The sequence below is a fragment of the Tursiops truncatus genome, chromosome 3, assembly GCF_011762595.2.
Source record: "Tursiops truncatus isolate mTurTru1 chromosome 3, mTurTru1.mat.Y, whole genome shotgun sequence".
Classification (NCBI taxonomy): domain Eukaryota; kingdom Metazoa; phylum Chordata; class Mammalia; order Artiodactyla; family Delphinidae; genus Tursiops; species Tursiops truncatus.
In genome coordinates, this window is record NC_047036.1 from 45220583 (window position 1) to 45241454 (window position 20872).

Consider the following 20872-nt stretch of genomic DNA (forward strand, 5'->3'; position numbering starts at 1 on the left):
AAAATTTACAAGCATCTCATGCAGCTCAACAACACAAAAACAAACAACCCAATCCAAAAATGGGCAGAAGACCTAAACAGACATTTCTCCAAAGAAGATATACAGATTGCCAACAAACACATGAAAGAATGCTCAACATCACTAATCATTAGGGAAATGCAAATCAAAACTACAATGAGATATCATCTCACACCAGTCAGAATGGCCATCATCAAAAAATCTAGAAACAATAAATGCTGGAGAGGGTGTGGAGAAAAGGGAACACTCTTGCACTGCTGGTGGGAATGTGAATTGGTACAGCCACTATGGAGAACAGTATGGAGGTTCCTTAAAAAACTACAAATAGAACTACCATACAACCCAGCAATCCCACTACTGGGCATACACCCTGAGAAAACCATAATTCAAAAAGAGTCGTGTACGAAAATGTTCATTGCAGCTCTATTTGCAATAGCCAGGAGATGGAAACAACCTAAGTGTCCATCATCGGATGAATGGATAAAGAAGATGTGGCACATATATACAATGGAATATTACTCAGCCATAAAAAGAAACGAAATTGAGCTATTTGCAATGAGGTGGATGGACCTAGAGTCTGTCATACAGAGTGAAGTAAGTGAGAAAGAGAAAGACAAATACTGTATGCTAACACATATATATGGAATTTAAGAAAAAAAAATGTCATGAAGAACCTAGGGGTAGGATGGGAATAAAGACACAGACCTACTAGAGAATGGACTTGAGGATATGGGGAGGGGGAAGGGTAAGCTGTGACGGCGTGAGAGAGTGGCATGGACATATATACACTACCAAATGTAAAATCGATAGCTAGTGGGAAGCAGCCGCATAGCACAGGGAGATCAGCTCTGTGCTTTGTGACAACCTAGAGGGGTGGCATAGGGAGGGTGGGAGGGAGGGAGATGCAAGAAGGAAGAGATATGTATAACTGATTCACTTTGTTGTCGAGCAGAAACTAACACACCATTGTAAAGCAATTATACTCCAATAAAGATGTTTAAAAAATAAATAAATAAATAAAAATAAAGTAAAAAGGCTATAAGTTGGTAGAGACATTCGCATGCATATAACTAACAAAGAAATATATAGGAGTCCTACATATATATTGGTAAGGAAAATGACCCAACATAAAAATAAGTAAAAGATATAAACAAGCATTTCATAAAAAAGGAACTACTTATAGCCAATAAATGAGTTTCTCATAGTTATTAATAATTAGGGAAATATATATCAAGACCAGTTAAACTCATTCAATAGGTAAAAGTTAGGAAGTCTGAGCACATCAAGTGTTGGAAAAGAGGTCAACAATTTGCGTGTACAGTTTTGCTAAGAGAGTGAATTGATTATTCTTGCATCCTACAACCCAGCAAGAGAAATGCTTGCACATATGTACCAGGAGACATATACAAGTATAGTCATGACAGTACTTTTAGTAATTGCAAAAAAAAAAAAAAAAAAAAAAAAGAAAAAGAAAAACCACACAAACCAAATGCCCATAAGATAGGAGAATGGATAAATATAGAGTGCTACATACACATAATGGGATATTATGTGAAAATCAATGAATTACACATTTCCATATCAGTATGAATAAATCTTAATGTTTGGTTTTTAAAAGGGCAAGTTGAAGATTACTCTTTTTATAAAATTCAAGGGCTAAACCTACATATTTTGTTTATACATATATATGTATTGATTTAAAATTCTATTTTTTTAAAATGTGGAAATGTTAAACAGAACATTTAGAGCAATGATTACCATGTATGAGGCAAGGGGTGTAAGAGAGGGAAAGAACATGCAGGTCTGTATAAGTTATTGCCCATGATCAGTTTTTCGATTGGATTATAAACTCAAACAAGACGTGTATACCTGGGGAGACCAATGATAACTGTGTCACGAGCCAAGGAATATGGTTAGGCCAATTATGAGTACCTTACATCCAGGTAAAAAACAAATACATACTTCTAACCAGCATGATTTGAGGGAAGTGAAACAATGGAAGAACATTCCGATATATGTATGCATTGCCAGGAGGCTACAGGGGCTAGGCTGGCCATGGTACGTCTCCACTGAAATATCCTGAGCGTCTAAGGAAGGTGAAAAGAGACCAAACCTCGTTTTATATTTGTCACAATATATCTAATTGATTGGATATTTAAATTTAAGGCCTAACTCTTTGAAAAGCAACTTAATGAATATAAAATAAAAGGTTAATTTTAAGATTTAAATTTAAATCTTAGACGTGGCGGCCCATGCAGGTCCGGGGTCAGACAGCCACGCCCCCGGCCCAGCCATGGTGCAGTCCTGGTACATGGACGAGTCGCCGGCGACCCGCGGTGGCCCCACGGCGCAGAGCCCGCGCGCCCGGTCCGCCTGGAGCGGCTGCACGGGCTCGGCGTCCTTTACTGGACGCTGGATGCTGACAAAGATGAGAATGATCTAGAATTAGAAAAGATCCGAAAAGAGAAAAACTACTCCTGGATGGACACAATAACCACATGCAAAGACAAACTACCAAATTATGAAGAAAAGATGAAGATGTTTTACGAGGAGCATTTATACCTGGATGACGAGATTCGCTACCTCCTGGACGGCAGTGGGTACTTTGACGTGAGGGATAAAGAGGACAGGTGGATCCGGATCTTCATGGGGAAAGGAGACATGATCACTCTCCCCGCCGGGATATACCACCGCTTCACACTGGACGAGAAGAACTACGTGAAGGCCATGCAGCTGTTTGTGGGAGACCCAGTGTGGACAGCGTACAGCCGGCCGGCTGACCACTTCGAGGCCCGTGGGCAGTATTGAGTTTCTGGCACAGATGGCCTAGCGGTGCCCTGGGGCCTCGGGCACCCGAAAGTCCGGGACATGATAGCAGCAGAAAATCTGTCCTATTCTCCTTGCTTTTGTGTTGTAGGCTTGAGGCTAGGTGAGCTTTCCTCTGCAAGATTGTTTGATCAGAATACGTTTTAATGGAAGTAGCTGTAGAACTGGTTGGTACATAGAAGCACCTGTGGAAATCTGGGCAAATCCATTCATTTTCTCTAATTCAGGACCAGTGGTCAGTGGCCCTGTATCAGCTCGTGCCTTCAGCTGTGACCGAGTGAGTTTCAACTCCCGAAACGGAGCCACTTAGCTGCCCCATCTGAACCTGATTCTTGGACTTTAAGCAGGTACCAAACGAGGCCATGCCTGCCTTGTGCGGAGGAGTGATAGTGGATGACAGGACTGGGCAGAGAGAAGAAGCTTTTCTCCCAAAACATGGGAGGAAGCTGGGTGGGGGAGGGGTGCCGCGGGGGATGAGCTGGCGAGTTAGGGGGGCCCTCACTTGATTATGCCACTTTCTTCTTCAAAATAGAGTAGCTGCCTTAACGTTAATAAATAAATATTAAATATGTTAAATACCTTTTATGTTACATTCATTTTGACATACAGGCATTTTGTAAGTGAATAAAACTCTGTGGTAAATCCTGCCAGTAATCTTTGATGAAGGTTTATATTATACATTTATCAAAATAGTTGACCAAACTTTTATTCATTCATCTGACTGTCTACCTGTCTACCTACCTAACTACCCATCCACCTGTTTCCTGGACATGATAATAACAGTATTTGAGAGCAACTCCCCTTTCCCTTCATTCACTGTTGCAGACTGAAACTACTAATTTATTGCAGTGGACATAGATCTCCCTCTACTGGTACAAAATGATAATGCCAATCAATCCTATAAAGTTTTTAAGGTTATTTAAAATGCAGCTATTCCTTTAAGTCATACCCACCATTCCATTGCCTTGTGTAGCATCAGCATAAAAAGTAATCTCACTTTTGAATCTATCTTAAACGCCACACTTATTTTCTAAAGCCAAATTATATAAATTTTTATAAATAAAAACAAATTATTAAGTGAATATAACACAAACAAAAACAAGGCAAAGGTGTTTTAGCTTTTCCTCATTCTTGGAAGTAAAAACATTTTGTTTCATTGAAATCTTAAACAAAAAATTTTTTTGCAATTTTATTTTATTTATTTTTTATACAGCAGGTTCTTATTAGTTATCCATTTTATACCTATTAGTGTATACATGTCAGTCCCAATCTCCCAATTGATCACACCACCACCCCGGCCCCAGCCACTTTCCCCCCTTGGTGTCCATACAGTTGTTCTCTACATCTGTGTCTCTATTTCTGCCCTGCAAACCGGTTCATCTGTACCATTTTTCTAGGTTCCACATATATGTGTTAATATATGATATTTGTTTTACTCTTTCTAACTTACTTCACTCTGTATGACAGTCTCTAGATCCATCCATGTCTCTATAAATGACCCAATTTCGTTCCGTTTTATGGCTGAGTAGTATTCCATTCTATATGTTTACCACATCTTCTTTATCCATTCGTCTGTTGATAGACATTTAAGTTGCTTCCATGACCTGGCTATTATAAATAGTGCTGCAATGAACATTGGGGTGCATGTGTCTTTTTGAATTATGGTTTTCTCTGGGTGTATCGCCAGTAGTGGGATTGCTGGGTCATATGGTAATTCTATTTTTAGTTTTTTAAGGAACCTCCATACTGTTCTCCATAGTGGCTGTATCAATTTATATTCCCACCAATACTGCAAGAGTGTTCCCTTTTCTCCACACCCTCTCCAGCATTTGTTGTTTGTAGATTTTCTGATGATGCCCATTCTAACTAGTGTGAGGTAATACCTCATTGTAGTTTTGATTTGCATTTCTCTAATAATTAGTGATGTTGAGCAGATTTTCATGTGCTTCTTGGCCATCTATATGTCTTCTTTGGAGAAATGTCTATTCAGGTCTTCTGTCCATTTTTGGATTGGGTTGTTTTTTAGTATTGAGCTGCATGAGCTGTTTATATATTTTGGAGATTAATCCTTTGTCCGTTGATTCATTTGCAAATAGTTTCTCCCATTCTGAGGGTTGTCTTTTCATCTTGTTTGTAGTTTCCTTAGCTTTGCAAAAGCTTTGAAGTTTCATTAGGTCCCATTTGTTTATTTTTGTTTTTATTTCCGTTACTCTAGGAGGTTGATTCAAAAAAAATCTTGCTGTGATTTATGTCAAAGAATGTTCTTCTTATGTTTTCCTCTAAGAGTTTTGTAGTGTCCAGTCTTACATTTAGATCTCTAATCCATTTTGAGTTTATTTTTGTGTGGTGTTAGGGAGTGTTCTAATTTCACTCTTTTACATGTAGCTGTCCAGTTTTCCCAGCACCACTTATTGAAGAGACTGTCTTTTCTCCATTGTATATCCTTGCCTCCTTTGTCATAGATTAGTTGACCATAGGTGCGTGGGTTTATCTCTGGGCTTTTTATCCTGTTCCATTGATCTATATTTCTGTTTTTGTGCCAGTACCATACTGTCTTGATTACTGTAGCTTTGTAGTATAGTCTGAAGTCCAGGAGCCTGATTCCTCCAGCTCTGTTTTTTTCCCTCAAGACTACTTTGGCTATTTGGGGTCTTTTGTATCTCCATACAAATTTTAAGATTTCCTTAGGGTGAAACAGGAAAGGAAAATAATATACTTTTATAGTCTCAAATGTGAATAGGGCATAAAATTTCTGGAAAGATTAATAGGAAACTAATATCAATAAAGGTTTTCTCCATTTACTTGTTTATACATTTATTTTTGCAGGTGGGTTATTTACTTTTCTGATCACTTTTTTATAGGTTTTAGTGTTTGGACCAGGAGGGTAGATTACCTATTTTAAAATATGTAAAAATATTTTTATGACAGGATTTAGCTCCTCAAAGAGGGCTTTTTGGTCTATACTCCCTCTGTTACTGTCAATCATCTGATCAAGATTTCTGATGCGTACCCTGCTTTGTATTATTTAATTGTTTGGTGGTTATTTTTCTTCCCCACAGGTGTGAAAGCTCCATGGGGGCAAGTTCATTACTATCTTCAGTGCTATGTTCCCTGTGTCTACAACAGTACATGGTACAGAGTAGGAAATCAATTATTTTTTGGATAAATCAATTTATAATTATAAAACAGTTGAGGAGACTAGACACATTCTAGATTTGGTCTTGCATAAATTACTGAACCTCTCTGTGCCACAGTTAACATGGGGATTACAATATTGTATAAGGTGGTTGTGATTAAATAATCCAATGCCTAGAATGTGTTTAGAGCAGTGCTTGACATATAGGAAGAGATCAGTAATGTTAGTTACTATTTAATATTCAGGAGAAAGGAAGGGGCAAGACAAAGAACTAGCAAGGGCAACAGGGACGGACAAAGAGAAGTTTAACCCAAGGCCTAGTGGAAAGATCTTCTCTCCAGCATCTGGTTTACTGAAAGGAGTTGAACAAAAATAAATGGAACTAACAAGGAGAAAGAGTGAGCAAATAAGCACTGCTTTTGTTTGCCTTTTTGCTTTGTTTTTGGCTTGGGTAAGTGGAAAGAGAGAGGAGAAGCATCTAGGAGGTTGTTACCACCAGCCAAGGGAGAAGATGTCCCAGCTCTGGACCCAGAACGTGATGGAAGCTGCAGCTTGGCTGTGCTGAGGGCTGGGAGAGGCTGATGTGCTTCTCTCAGTGGCTGCCTAGGCAGTCCAAGTGGGACGGGCTTCTTCAGCTCTGCTCCAGGAGGCCAGCCCCGGCAAACAGTCTGGTGCCCGGAGCAGCCGTGTGCGTAGGGAGCGACCTGCTCCTCTTGAGAAGTCCCAAGCCCACTTCGTCCAAACACCTCTCCACACCGCCTCCCACGGTGGCCCCCACACCCACACCTAACTCAGCTTTTGTGAATTCAGGGGTGCAAAGAGCAAGGCTGACTCTGGGGACTCAGTGTGGTGCCTGCAACCCAGGACCTCCAACCACTGGGGTAGGAGCGAAGCCCTGGCAGAGGAGGAGGGATCTGGGCCGCTGGCGTCTCACTGTGGAGCTGCAGTGACAGGTTGGCAGCACAGAGCATATGTTTGTTTAACATAATTGTGAAAAACAATCAAACATATAGAATTGTAAAAAAAAAAAAAAAAGGCACAGTGAATGCCCATACATCCAGCACCACATTCAGCAGCTGTTTACACATATTCCCCCCACTCTCTTGCTTGCCATTTAAAAGTATGTTGTAGGTATCATAACATGCTATCCTTAAATACCGCAGCATGTATCTCTTAAAATGAGGAAATTCTCATATAGAGCTGTAACTCTTTTATTGCACCTTGCAAAATAAACAATAATCCTTCATATCTAATACCTAGCTCACATCCACGTTTTCCCACTTGTTGCGCAGATGCATTTTATAGCTGATTTGGTTCAAACTAAGAGCCAATCAAGGACCACAAACTGCATTCTGTTATGACTCCTAACTCGATAAAGCTGCAAGTCAGTCCTTCTTTTGGCTTTTGGAAGAGACCGGGCTTGATGTCTTGTAAAATGTCTGTTTTCTGGATTTGTTTTATTTTTTTCCTAAACGTTTCATTTAACATATTCCTTTGTCTGTATTTCCTTTAAACTTGAAGTTAGAAAGGCAGACTGATTTAGATTGGGGCTGAGCATGTTGTAGTAAGAATGCATCCTAGAGAACACCGTATAATGCCCATGTGTCCCATCAGGAGGCACGTGGTGTCGTCCCGCCATTCCTGAGAGCCACTCTGCTCTCCGAGTTAAGATGCTGGCAGCCAGATCTCACCGTCATAAAGCTGCAGGGAATCTGGGGGCAATGTAGGAAAATTTTTCCATCAGCCATTCACCTAATGATTCGATCCCACTTTGGTGATTCTTAATAGAACCAGTTATATCATTCATGGTTGCAGAATGGTGATTTTCTGATAGTGTCCCTTCTTTCTACATTTATTAGTTGCTATTCCATAAAAAATATTTTCTCATCACCAGAGGCTCGGAGGATGGGGGCAAGGGGAATTGGATGAAGGTAGTCAAAAGGTATGAACTTCCTGTTATAAGATAAATTAGTAGGGATGTCATATACAACATGATGACTATAGTTAACACTGCAGTATGATATATAGGAAAGTTCAGAGAGTAGATTCTAAGCGTTCTCATCACAAGGAAAATTGTTTTTCTTTTATTTTTGTATCTATATGAGATGATGGATGTTAATTTAACTTAGTGTGGTAATCATTTCACAGTATATGTAAGTCAAATCGTTATGTTGTACAGCTTAATCGTTATGTTGTACAGCTTGATCTTACACAGTTCTGTATGTCAATTATATCCCAGCAAAACTGGAAAAAAGTTTCCTTATCAACTGGGGTTATATTGTTATATAAGAAAGAGTAAGAAGAGTAAATTAATGCGTTCCCTTTAATTACCAATTTTCAGAATAAGGATTCCAGTGCGGGCGAGGAAGTTTACGTTTGCATGCTTACTTTTTTTTTTAATACAACTGTGGTTTCATGAATTTTTTATGTCTCAAGTGTATTAATCAATTATATTCACCTTTTTCAAAAATATAGGCCCATTCAGACAGCGGAGGTAGGAAATATATTTTTTTAAATCAGGAGTTTAAATTGACATTTGTCAATTCAAATTTGACTTATAGGGTTTTATCTAATTCCTTAGATTTTATACTTCCCCTCTTAAAATGAAAATTTTATTTTATAGTGGCATAATCATTTATTTGCTTTAGCTCTATAGTATACATAAAATGACTTCCAAATAACAATACCAATATTACTATTAACAGTAAAACCACTGAATTTGAAGCTCTTTTTGACCTTAGAATATATCTTTCCAAAGGTTTGCAGCAAGAATACAATACTTTAGAGTGATCTAACGTAATTGTTTCCTCTGTCTGGTTATGTTAAATTCTGATATACAGTTAGTATCTTTCCTTTTAAAATATTTTCAATTTTAGGGATTACTTTTTTTTAAATGTGTAAAATATTTACATGATTCGAAAGTCAAAATTTCATAAAAGTATACTCCAAGAGGTCTTGCTTCCATTTCTGTTCATTTAATACTGTTTATGTCCCAACACCCATCCCTAACCAGTAGATATTTTCATTAGTGCTGGGTTTGCCTTACAGAGTTTCCTTCTGAAAATATAAGTGGATATGTCTGCCTATCTATATCTACCTATCTACTTATCTATATATATGCATAATATATTCATATTCAAATACTTTTATTTCTCTTTCTTTCTCACACAAAATGTAACATAACCAGTCCTCACTCTGAATCTGCATGAGACTCATTGAATCACCCAGCATCTGGGCAGACAGAAGAGCCTGCTGGAAGATTGTGATTTTGCCTTTGTCCAGTGCAAGTTCTAGCCAGAGACAATTAGGTTGTTGGTGATACATGTGAATTTTATCTCAGGCTCGGGGTAGTTGAAGAAACACCTTCACACAAAATTTTTAAATTTTAAATAGACTTTATTGTCATGCTGATGTGAAAATCTCTAGTTAAATGTGAGATCTTCAAGTAGAAGCATCTGGCTGGTGTTTCTGAATGTAAAAAGAGATCAATAAGATTTCTGAGTCATCCACCTAGGGGTGATGATTGGATTTGTGAGAATGAGTCAATTCTCCAAGAGAAAAAAATACAGAGAAAGTAACAAGTAGTCAATTCAAATGAGGATATGCATATATTGGAATGTTTCAAGGAGTGCTGGAGCACACAGATAGTTTCAAAGAAGTCAATTTACGAATTCCCAGCTGTTACATGAACTCTTTCCTGAAACTCATCTGCCTGTGAAGTACCCCGTCTGTTTGTTCTCCTTTCCCAATTTCTCTTTCACAACTGCCCTCCTCTCATTTTACAGTAGGAGAGCATGCCTCTCATCTGTGTGTCCATCCATCCATCCATCCATCTATCCAGAATTTTACTCTTGTGCATTTCCTCCAGGTGTAAATGTTACTGAACCAGGTTCGTTTGCTCGACACATGGCAAGCCAAATGCTGAGACATTGAGGTTGGCAGCAGGTAAAGGGTTTATTCACAAGGCAGCCAAGTGAGGAGACAGGAGAACAAGTCTCAGATTTGCCTCCCAAAGGTGAGGGGCTCAGGGTATTTATAGGATAGAGAAGCAGAGTGGTCTTAGGTGTGGGGAAAGGAGATTGGAAGTAGGAAAAAGGTGAGGTAATCAGTGTTCTGTGCAGGCATATCTGAGTTACATGCTTGTTCATGGGATGCATGATCAGAAAATGGCAGTGTTAGCGAGATCTGAGGGTGGAGTTTTTGGCCCTCTGACATCAAAAGGTCATCTGTGGGACACTCATGCAGGCCCAGTTGGAGGGTCAGTGGTCCCAAACAGCCTTAACCAGCTTGAACTTGAACTAAACAAATACTCCAAGTTCCCAAAAAAAAACTTAAGCACATTACCATAGCGACCCATACGTTAGAAGTATTATCTATAAAGGCAGTTAAAGGAGGCTTGCAATATATTGTCTAGGCTACCTGAAGTTTGGAGGGTAGGCAATTTGCAGGAACAATTAAAGGGAGCTTAGTCACTGAAGACAGGTTACAGGGTATCATTTATTAAGCCAGTTATAGTTTAAGGGATCCTAATTAATGACTGTCCTCCGTTTCATAAATACCTTTGGAGTATTTGTTCCCCAGAACAAAGGGAAAGTTTGAGACTGCAGAGCTTCTGCAAGAAGCTTCCTCCAAGTGGCAAACCTGTGGCAAGACCTCCTGCCTCATCATTTCTTTTCTTTTTCCTTTTTTCCTTCTTTCTTTTCTGTGCCGAAGACTTAGAATTTAGAAGCAAGATGGTTGACACAGAGACAGGTTTTAACACATTTATTTGAGTTGGAACACAAAGTCAATTTTTTGATTGATTTGTTCGGCAGTGAAGACTGTGTTTGCCAATTAAATTATGTAGTGGAAGTTTTCCATAAACTGAAGGTGCAACTCCATAGTTTTGTCAAAAATGTATTAGAGGCATGGACATATATACACTACCAAACATAAGGCAGTTAGCTAGTGGGAAGCAGCCGCATAGCACAGGGAGATCAGCTTGGTGCTTTGTGACCGCCTGGAGGGGTGGGATAGGGAGGGTGGGAGGGAGGGAGACGCAAGCGGGAAGAGATATGGGAATATATGTGTATATATAACTGATTCATTTTGTTGTGAAGCTGAAACTAACATACCATTGTAAAGCAATTATACTCCAATAAAGATGTTAAAAAAAAATGTATTAGAGGCACATATACAATATTCACTGTGTCACATATTGTATTCCTTGTGAGCCTTAATCTTATGAAAAAATTTACATTTCAACTTAAAAATGTGTGAGGTGGTACATAATTTTCAACGTTATTTTATTATGGAGTACAGGGACCAAAACATTTGAAGTCCTGTGAGTTAGAGGACCTGAAGAGACAGAAAAGGACCAGAAAAAGTCAGGGGCAAGGAGGAGAACCAGAAGAGACGGCAGAAGAGACTCCAGTCCAGGAGGTAAGTATGATGGCAAAAAAGAGGGGTAATGAGAAGCGCTAAACATTGCAGAAGGGTTAAGGAGAATAATAACTGGATACAAATCTTTGTGAATGCAGTTTCTGCAGGTGGGATAGAGTTAATAATCTGTTTAGATCATTCAAAAAGTTGGGCAGGGCTTCCCTGGTGGCGCAGTGGTTGAGAGTCCGCCTGCCGATGCAGGGGACACGGGTTCATGCCCCGGTCCGGGAAGATCCCACATACTGCGGAGCGGCTGGGCCCGTGAGCCAATGGCCGCTGGGCCTGCGCATCCGGAGCCTGTGCTCCGCAACGGGAGAGGCCACAGCAGTGAGAGGCCCGTGTACCGCAAAAAAAAAAAAAAAAAAAAAAAGCTGGGCAGTGATGACAAGGAAAATAGAATACTGTTTATAGTACTATTTGCCAGATTACTGGGGTTAAAATGGATTTTGTAACTGAAAGAGCAATTCAGGATGTTGGCCAGTGAAGACTGTTTGAAGGAATACAGTGGCAGGGGTGCAGGGGGCATAGAGAGAGGGACTTGCCTTCAGGAGAAGGAAGAGAGCTCTTCCTCTGAAACTGGCGGGAGTGAGCAGAGAGAGCTGTTGAGACAGCTGGAGAGGAGGGAAGTGGCCAGAGCCTCCAGCTCCAGGCGACGGTCTCAGTTAAGGAGAAGGGGAGCTCCTGTGCTGAGAGTAGCCGTCTGGGTGGAGAGCAGAGGAGTCCAACGACTGCTGAGAAGTTATGCCAAGAAATTTCTAAGAGAGGTTCAGGAGAGAGGACCATTTTAGGATTGTTGCATTGTAATTTTCTTATGAGTTTTTAAAGTGTAGTTTTGTCAATGCTGTCCCCTTTAAGATTTCTATATTTTTCAAATTTCCTACAATGAACAAGGAATAAAGAATTTTTTTTTCCAAAATAAGGGGTTAAAAAATAAAAGATCAAAGAAGGTGCAGGTAAACAATGTCATCAACCTACATCAAACTAAAAAGCTTCTTCACAGCAAAAGAAATCATCAACAAAATGAAAAGACAACATACAGAATGGGAGATAATATTCGCTAACCATTTATCTGATAATTCATTAATATTCAGGTTGTACAGGGAACTCGTACAACTCCACAGCTAATAATAATAATAACGCAATTAAAAATGGGCAAAATCTTGAATAGACATTTTTCCAAAGAAGATATACAAATAGCCCACAGGTACATGAAAAGGTGCTCAACATCACTAATCATCAGGAAAATGCAAATCAAAACCACAATGAGATGTCACCACACACCTGTTAGGATGTTTATTATCATAAAGACAAGAGATACCAAAAGCTGTCAAGGTTGTGGAAAAATGGAAATCCTTGTATACTCTTGGTGGAAATGTAAACTGGAACAGTCACTATGGAAAACAATATGGAGATTCCTCAAGAAATTAAAAATAGAACTACCATATGATCTAGCAATTCCATGTCTGGGTATATATCCAAAGGAAACAGAATCATAGTCTTGAAGAGATATCTGTGTCCCATGTCCACTACAGCATTAGTCATGATAGCCAAAGTATGGAAACAAGCTAAGTGTCCATCAATGATGAAGGAAGCAAATGTGGCATATGTAGGCAATGGAATGTTATTCAAATGCCTTAAAATAAAGAAGGAAATCCTGTTATTTTCAACAACATGGATGAACCTGGAGGGCATTATGCTAATTAAAATAGACAGACAAAGACAAATATTGCCTGGGATCACTTATATATGAAATCTAACAAAAACATCAAACTCATAGTAACAATAAAACGGTGATTGCCAGGGGATGAGGGTGGTGGGGGAAATGAGGAGAGGTTGGTAGAAGGGTTTAAACTTTCAGATGCAAGATGAATACGGTCTGAGGATCTAGTGTATATGGTATGGTGTCTATAGTTGACAATACTGTGTTGTACAATTGAAATTTTCTAAGAGAGTAAATCTTGTGTTCTCACCAAGAAAAAAAGTAAATCTGTGAGTGATGAATGTGATAATTCAATTGGGGAATCCTTATATGTATATCAAATCATCACATTGTATGCTTTAAATGTATCATAAGGTGTCAATTATACCTCAATAAAGCTAACACAGTTTTAGAACAATGTCCTCAGCAAACTCCCTTGGTACTGTAATACTGTAACGTAAAGGAGGAGTCATTGCCTTTATGTGGAGTAGTAGCTCAGTGTTTCTGAGTTTGTTTTGCCAGTTTGAGGAAGCTTATAAAGATGTCTTCTGAAACGTTAGATGAGTACTTTCAAGCAGTCTACCCACAGCTGAGCCGACAGTCAGCCATACTACCTGCTCAAATTTTGCTGGCCCTGAGTATGATGGTTTCTAATGATCAGTCTGCATAGAAGTCATGTTTATAACAAAGATAGTGATGACTTGGCAGGTATACAGGAATTGGGTGTGAAAAAAAAAGGTGCATTACCAAACCCAGATTTTTAGCCAGTAGAGGGCAGTCTTCTCTAGGTTTTGGGTTCTACAGCATTTGCTCCTAGTTTTTCCTAGTGGTGATACAAGTATTAAAGATAGATAAAGCCAGACACTAGGGAAAGTGATAAGAACACATTATAATCAGTAACCTACTACTGCAGTAGGGAAAGGAGTTCAGCGTGAACTGAACTCAACTTTGACTTATACAGAGGTGGCTGGGTGTTTAAAGGGAGAATGAGAATGAGGGGGTTGGTGAGCAGAGGCTCAGCAGAGTCAGGAAGCTGAAAGCTTACAAAAAGGAGGACGAAGTGGGGGTAGGTCCATAAGAAACCCATCTGGGTTTGCTAACTGGCACTCACCAAAATTAGGCTCCTACCATCCCACAGAGACTGGGAGGTGGGCTCTATCTTTAAGTATTGGCTGGAACAAACAATAAAGTCTTTTGGCAGCAATGAGTTTTCTCAGGTGGGTACTTTAAGGGGGTGTGAGGGTCCTCCTAGGGGTTCAGTCTTGAGCTACTAGAAGCTATGTTGCTATTTGTTCAAGTCTTCATAGGCCAAGGTGAGGCCTGCTTGAGAAAGGGCTTGAGAGGAACCTGGCTAGAGTTTGGTCAAGGAGACAATTTTTGTCACAGGGAATGGTATTAATACTAGTTTTATTGACAAAAATATAATTCCACTACCTTCTTCTGCCAGTGGGACAATGCTGGTACTTTTTGACTCATTGACAATAATTCTGCTTTGGAACTGCTTTAAGATCTCAGCAGAGGGCTTCCCTGGTGGCGCAGTGGTTGAGAGTCCGCCTGCCGATGCAGGGAACACGGGTTCGTGCCCCGGTCCGGGAAGATCCCACATGCCGCGGAGCAGCTGGGCCCGTGAGCCATGGCCGCTGAGCCTGCGCGTCCGGAGCCTGTGCTCCGCAACGGGAGAGATCACAACAGTGAAAGGCCCGCGTACCGCAAAAAAAAAAAAAAAAAGATCTCAGCAGAATTTGGGAGACAACTTGAGAAATGGTTCTCTCTGTCCTGAGAGAACTGTTGTCTTGTCCCTGTCCTTTTTCCTTTAAAGAATCTTCAAGAAGAAAAAGGGTCACTTGTGTTTCTTCACAAAACTCCATAATGTCCTTCTGTAAACCATGCATCAGCCGGCAAAGAGAAGTAGTTAACCTCATTTGTCACCTCCGCTCCGGGGGAGGACATGCAAGCTTGGCCTAACCCATCAGAGCATCATACACCCCCTGAGTCAAACAGTTCTTCCAAGAACTGACTTGAAACCTGACACAGGCCAGTGGTCAATTCTGGGGCTTCTGGAACTGTTGAGAAGCCAGGCACTCTTGCCACTAAACTGCCAACTGTAGCTATAGCAAGCTTGGGGCTGCAGGCGATTCCAGCTGCAGCGGGCCTGCAGAGGCACGGGGGGTGCAGCCAAGAGGAGGGGGTGCCATTGCTGATGACATTTCTTGAGCTGCTGGATCCAGCTGCTTCATGTTGTTTTATCTTGGTTTGTTTTCATATATTTTGAAGTATTTCAAATATTCAAGAAGGTGTGAAAATTATTGTAATGAACATCCATGCACCCATCAGGCAGTTTGGGAAATAAAAGATTACCAATGACATTGAACTCATGGACTTTTCAGTTATAAAGGTCAGTCAATCTATTTTGCGTAAGCCAGTTTGAGTTGAGGCTGTGTCCCTTACAACTGGAGAGTTCCAGCACATATCCAGTAAAGTATGTCCTAAGATGATCTGAAAGCATAGTACATAAACAAATGTAAAGATGTAAATAACTGCACAGTGCATCAGTCACAGTTGTAGTTGCAAGTAATGGACCCTATTGAAGCTGATTGTTAACCCTTTTGGAAAAATTAAGACTTTTGTTTTTAGAACAGTTTAAGGTCCATAGCCAACTTGAAGGGAAGGTATAAAGATTTCCCATATACTCCCTGTCCTCACACATGTGGGGCCTCCCCAGTTATCAACAGCCCCTACCAGAGCAGTACATTTGTTACAACTGACCTACACTGACACATCATAGTCACCCAAAGCCCATAGTTTACATTACCTGTTCAGTCTTGGTGTTGTGCAATTTACAAGTTGGAGAAATGTATAATGTCATTTATCCATCATTAGTGTATCATAAATAGTGTTTTCACTGCCCTAAAAATCCTCTGTACTCTGCCTATTCATATCTCCCTCCTTCCCCAATCACAAGCAACCACTGGTCTTTTTACCATCTCCCTAGTTTTGCCTTTTCCAGAATGTCATATAGTTGGAAGCATACAGTGTGTAGCCTTTTCAGATTGTCCTCTTTCACTAAGTAATATGCATTAATTTTCCTTCATGCCTTTTCACGGCTTGATAGCTCATTTCTTTTTAGCGCTTTAGTATTCCACTGTCTAGATATTTATTTATCTATTCAGCTACTAAAGGACATCTTGGTTGCTTCCAAGTTTTTTTTTTTTTTTTTAAGGATGTTTGCATATTTTATTCTTTAAAAAATTTATTGACTAAAACATTCTTTAAATTCTGTAGTGCTTTACAGTTTTCAAAAGTTTCACACACATTATTTCATATAATCCCATAATAACCCTTTTTCCCCCTACCCTTAATTGCCCCTCCCCCTTCCCTCTTCCCACTGGTAACCACTAGTTTGTCCTTTATATCTGTGAGTCTGCATTTTTTTTGTTTTATTCATTAGTTTGTTGTATTTTTTAGATTCCAGATATGTGATATCATACAGTATTTGTCTTTCTCTGTCTGACTTATTTAGCATAATGCCCTCCAAGGCCATCCATGTTGCAGCAAATGGCAAATTTTCATTATTTTTTATGGCTGAGTAGTATTCCATTGTGTATCTATCCATATATATCTATCTGCTTGTCTGTCTGTCTATCTATCTACCTGCCTACCACATCTTTATCCATTCATCTGTCGATGGACACTTAGGTTGTTTCCATGTCTTGGTCATTGTAAATAATGCTGCTATGACGTTGGGGTGCGTGTATCTTTTTGAATTAGTGTTTTTGTTTCTTTGGATATATACCTAGGAGTAGAATTTCTGGGTCATATGGTGGTTCTATTTTTAGTTTTTTGATCTCGATACTGTTTTCCATAGTGGCTGTACCAATTTACATTATTATAGCAGAATAAAGCTGCTATAAACATCCTTGTGCAGGTTTTTGTGTGGACGTAAGTTTTTAACTCCTTTGGGTAAATACTAAGGAGCATGATTGTATGGTATTGTGTGGTAATTGTACAGTAAGAGTATGTTTAGTTTTGTAAGAAACCACCAAGATTTTGCACCCTTTTAAGCCTAAGGACAGAAGGTCTCAGTGAGCCTGACCCTGATACTTTCCTATACTTGGCTTGTCTTGACAATGTGCTGTCAGGATACTTGAAGCCCCTTTTTACCCCACAGAAATGCTCTTCTTTGACCTACCCCTTAAGGCCATACTCAGAAGCAGAAAATACAGAGCACCCTTTGTCCCTGACCTTGTCTCCACTAGACATCCATGTCTGGTCCATACTAGAGGCCTACCAGCTGCTTGACAATAAGCTGTACATTTTCATGCCACTTCCTAGACCTGTCCAGAGACACGCCAGCCCACCAGAAGGGACTTTGTACGAACTCACAGAGGCTGAGGCAACTGGTGGTCTCGTGGCTCAACGCAACTTCCCTTCTGCAGAGAGCCTCATCTGACAGTGGAGATCTTGCCATGTCTACATGAACTGAGTCTGTGCTTGCTCTGCAGTTTTCCAGACTATTTAGTGATATACACATAGGTGGTGAAACTGTAACGAAAAGCAAGGAATGATTAACAGAAAAAACCTGGGCTGCCGTTACTCTGGAGATGAGGGAAGACAGTGTCATAGGGTGGCGCAAGTTTGGGGCTTCCAAAGTAGTGGTGATTTTCAGTTTCTTTACCTGAGTGTGGATACGTACACCAATGTAACATTGTGCTAAAGGGAGCAGCTAACGCACGGCCTAAAGGCAAGAACGAACTGAACGCAGTGGAGGGTTCGCAGACAGCAAATGTGTCTGGGGTTCAGTGAGGGAGGGAGGTAGCAGGGGCTAGATTATGAAAATCCTTATCAGTAAAAGTGGGGTAGTTCCAAGACTACAGGAAGCCACTCAAGGGTCTCAGTAAGCAGGGGCTGATGTGGTCTAATTTATGTTTGAGAGACACTCTGTCAGCTTTACGGCAGTATTGGAGGGTGAGCAGGGTAGGATAAAGAGGCAGTAAGAGGCTATTTCATTTGTTCAGGCGGAGATGGTGTGGTCTGGAATAAGGACATGTCCGTGTACATACGGAGAAGAGGGCAGACTCTATGTGTAACAGCTTACTGAGTCCAGTCAGAGCTAAATGTGAGGTCATTTCCATCACTCTCCCTGGTAGTCACAAGGGTCACCAGCCTCAGGCCATTTTAAGCATGTCACTCCCCTTCTGTGAATTGTTTAATCTGGTACATCACAGGCATTTGGTTACACAAAGAGAAGGAGGGCAGTTCATAAATACCGTAGAGGTTAAAAGCACTTGCTCTAGATTCAGGTCACATGCTGTGAGTTTGAATTCAGGCTCTGGAAAGAGATATGGCCTCGGGTAGGCCTCAGCTTCTTCATCTTCAAACTAGTAAATAACACCCATCCCTATTCTTGCAGAAATTAAAAAAGAAAATCCACATAAAGAGATGAGAGAATGGTCTGACATATGCTCAAGTGTGAAATCAATGTGTATGTACTATTAGTGCATTTTAGCCATCATGCAAATTCCCGGCAGCTTTTAGTAACATATATTTTTGTGGTGAACTTTGTGCACTTTGCAGATATGTTTTTACAACACTACGTTTCAAGTTCTCTTTATTTATTTATTTTTGGTTGCGTTGGGTCTTCATTGCTGTGTGTGGGCTTTCTCTAGTTGCAGCGAGCGGGTGCTACTCTTCATTGTGGTGCACAGGCTTCTCATTGCAGTGGCTTCTCATTGCAGAGAACGGGCTCTAGGCGCACGGCCTTCAGTAGTTGCAGCATGCAGTCTCAGTAGTTGCGGCACACAGGCTCAGTAGTTGTGGCACAAGGGCTCAGTAATTGTGGCTTGCAGACTCTAGAGCACAGGCTCAGTAGTTGTGGCTCACAGGCTTAGTTGCTCCACGGCATGTGGATCTTCCCGGACCAGGGATCGAGCCCATGTCCCCTGCATTGGCAAGCGGATTCTTAACCAATGCGCCACCAGGGAAGTCCCTCAAGTTCTCTTTTTATAGTGAAGACAACTGAAGTAAAGAGTTAAGCGGTTCTCAAGATCATACAGCACAGAGCCATAGAATATTAGTTCAAAAGAGGCCTGACTGTTCAGTACTGGCTTGCTGGGGACTTTAAATACCTGAAGACCTTTTAAAAACTAGTAATGCTCAAGTTACACCCTCAGAGATTTTGCTCTAATTTTTGTGGCCTGGAACCCAAGCATCAAGATTCTTAAAGCTCCTTAATGAGACTCCAATGAACAGCTAGAGTTAAGAACCATTAACTCATTAAGATCCATTTTACAGATGAGAAATTGAGGTTCTCTGTGATTAAATGACTGGCTCAAGCTAGTTCATATTAGAGAGATGATAGATTCTGAGGACAAGAAAGAGACGGTCTTCAAATTCTGATAAACTAGCTAATAAAAGGAACATATTACGGTGAGATATGTCTCTTAAGAATGAACAACATGATGCTAGCCTGGTCTACTAACAAGAAGCCAGTGGTCTACAACGAAGCATAGAAAATGGGTTTCAGAGACATCGACTTGGCTGGGGCATAACACTGGCTTATCTGAGACTATTAACAATTTATGCCTCGCCACTAAATGCCCTCGTGCTCTGGGTGAATGTTCACCAATATTTACCTGAAGATGAATTGGCTTCCAGAGTGTGTTTCCCACAGGGAGAGAAAAAGATGTCCTCTTTATTGGGACCCTTTTAGACAGGCCCTCTGCCCTACCCACTCCGTTTTAGTGTTTGTTGTTTTCTTCACCCTCTACTCCTCCTCCTGGGAATAAATTTATATAGGGCGCAATCTCATTTTGGGGGGAGAAAAGTGACTCTAAACAGCTACTATTCTCTCTCCATCCCCTAATTTCCTGCTCAGAAACAGTGTATAACTCAGATCACTCAGGGTCTTCAAGCAAAGGCCTGAGAATACGCTTACCTCTGATGAGTGAGCCTTCTCTAGTACCCGCTTCCCGTGCCAGGTTTGAAATGGTAATAGTGATTGACACTGTTCTTGGGAGAAAGGTGTCTGCTCTCCAGTAGTTCTTACATCCAGTCTGACTACAGTGTAAAGTTTCAAAATATGTGCAGTTATTTTTAAAGTAATGATATGTTATAATGTGCCTTGCAGAATTTTCTGAGGAAGTTGGCAGAATCAACCAGTGACTGACTTGGTGTCTATCATTAATCCTAGTTTATAATACTCTCCTCCTCAAATGAACAAAAACCAAAAATCCGTTGAAATAGTTTATCCGTTATTTGACTTGTGAAATTATATACACAGTCTAAGATGAACGGTGTATCTTCTGTTGGACTGCAAAATTATGCAGCTTTCAATTTTTTTTCATGAAGCAGTAAAATGTTTTCAATTTTTTTCAGCTTTCCCAATGTCCATTTATTTTAATCTGAAGGAATAAAAGGGGAAACAGTGAGGGAAGGAGAAGGAGTGTTGTTCAACTGAAGTTGAAACAAGCTTCAAGTCATGTTATCTGATATGCGCTAGCAATTAGGAAAGACATGATGAAAAAGGAGTTGGAGTGAAAGGAAATATATGCTAAACGTGAAAACTGCTTTGAAATATCATCTTCTGAATGTGATGGCCATTTTTATACCATTCATTTGTACTTAGTAGAATTTGAAGGAATCTTAGGGATTACTGAATCCGTTTTTGTTTTGTGGATGAAGAAAGCAAGATGGAGAAGTCATTATTTGCCCAAGATCACAGAATTATTCCTTTTAGGTTAAATTGCTTTATACCTGTGTTTTAGATTGAATAT

At 40.2% G+C, this 20872-nt stretch overlaps 1 protein-coding gene and 1 pseudogene across 3 annotated transcripts in view; both read left to right on the forward strand.

Moving 5' to 3' along the window:
• The window catches only part of GAPT (GRB2 binding adaptor protein, transmembrane), a 37531-nt gene that overhangs the window by 6090 nt on the left and 10569 nt on the right, over nt 1-20872 (forward strand). The window contains exon 2 of one of the 3 annotated variants that reach the window (XM_019930021.3): nt 11277-11401. The exons of 1 other annotated variant lie outside the window; for it this stretch is intronic. The gene's annotated coding sequence lies outside the window, so the exon portion shown is untranslated. The remainder of the gene's footprint in view (nt 1-11276; nt 11402-20872) is intronic. One more of the 3 variants, XM_019930024.3, reaches the window with a different exon arrangement.
• On the forward strand, nt 936-10984 carry LOC141278276 (acireductone dioxygenase-like; annotated as a pseudogene).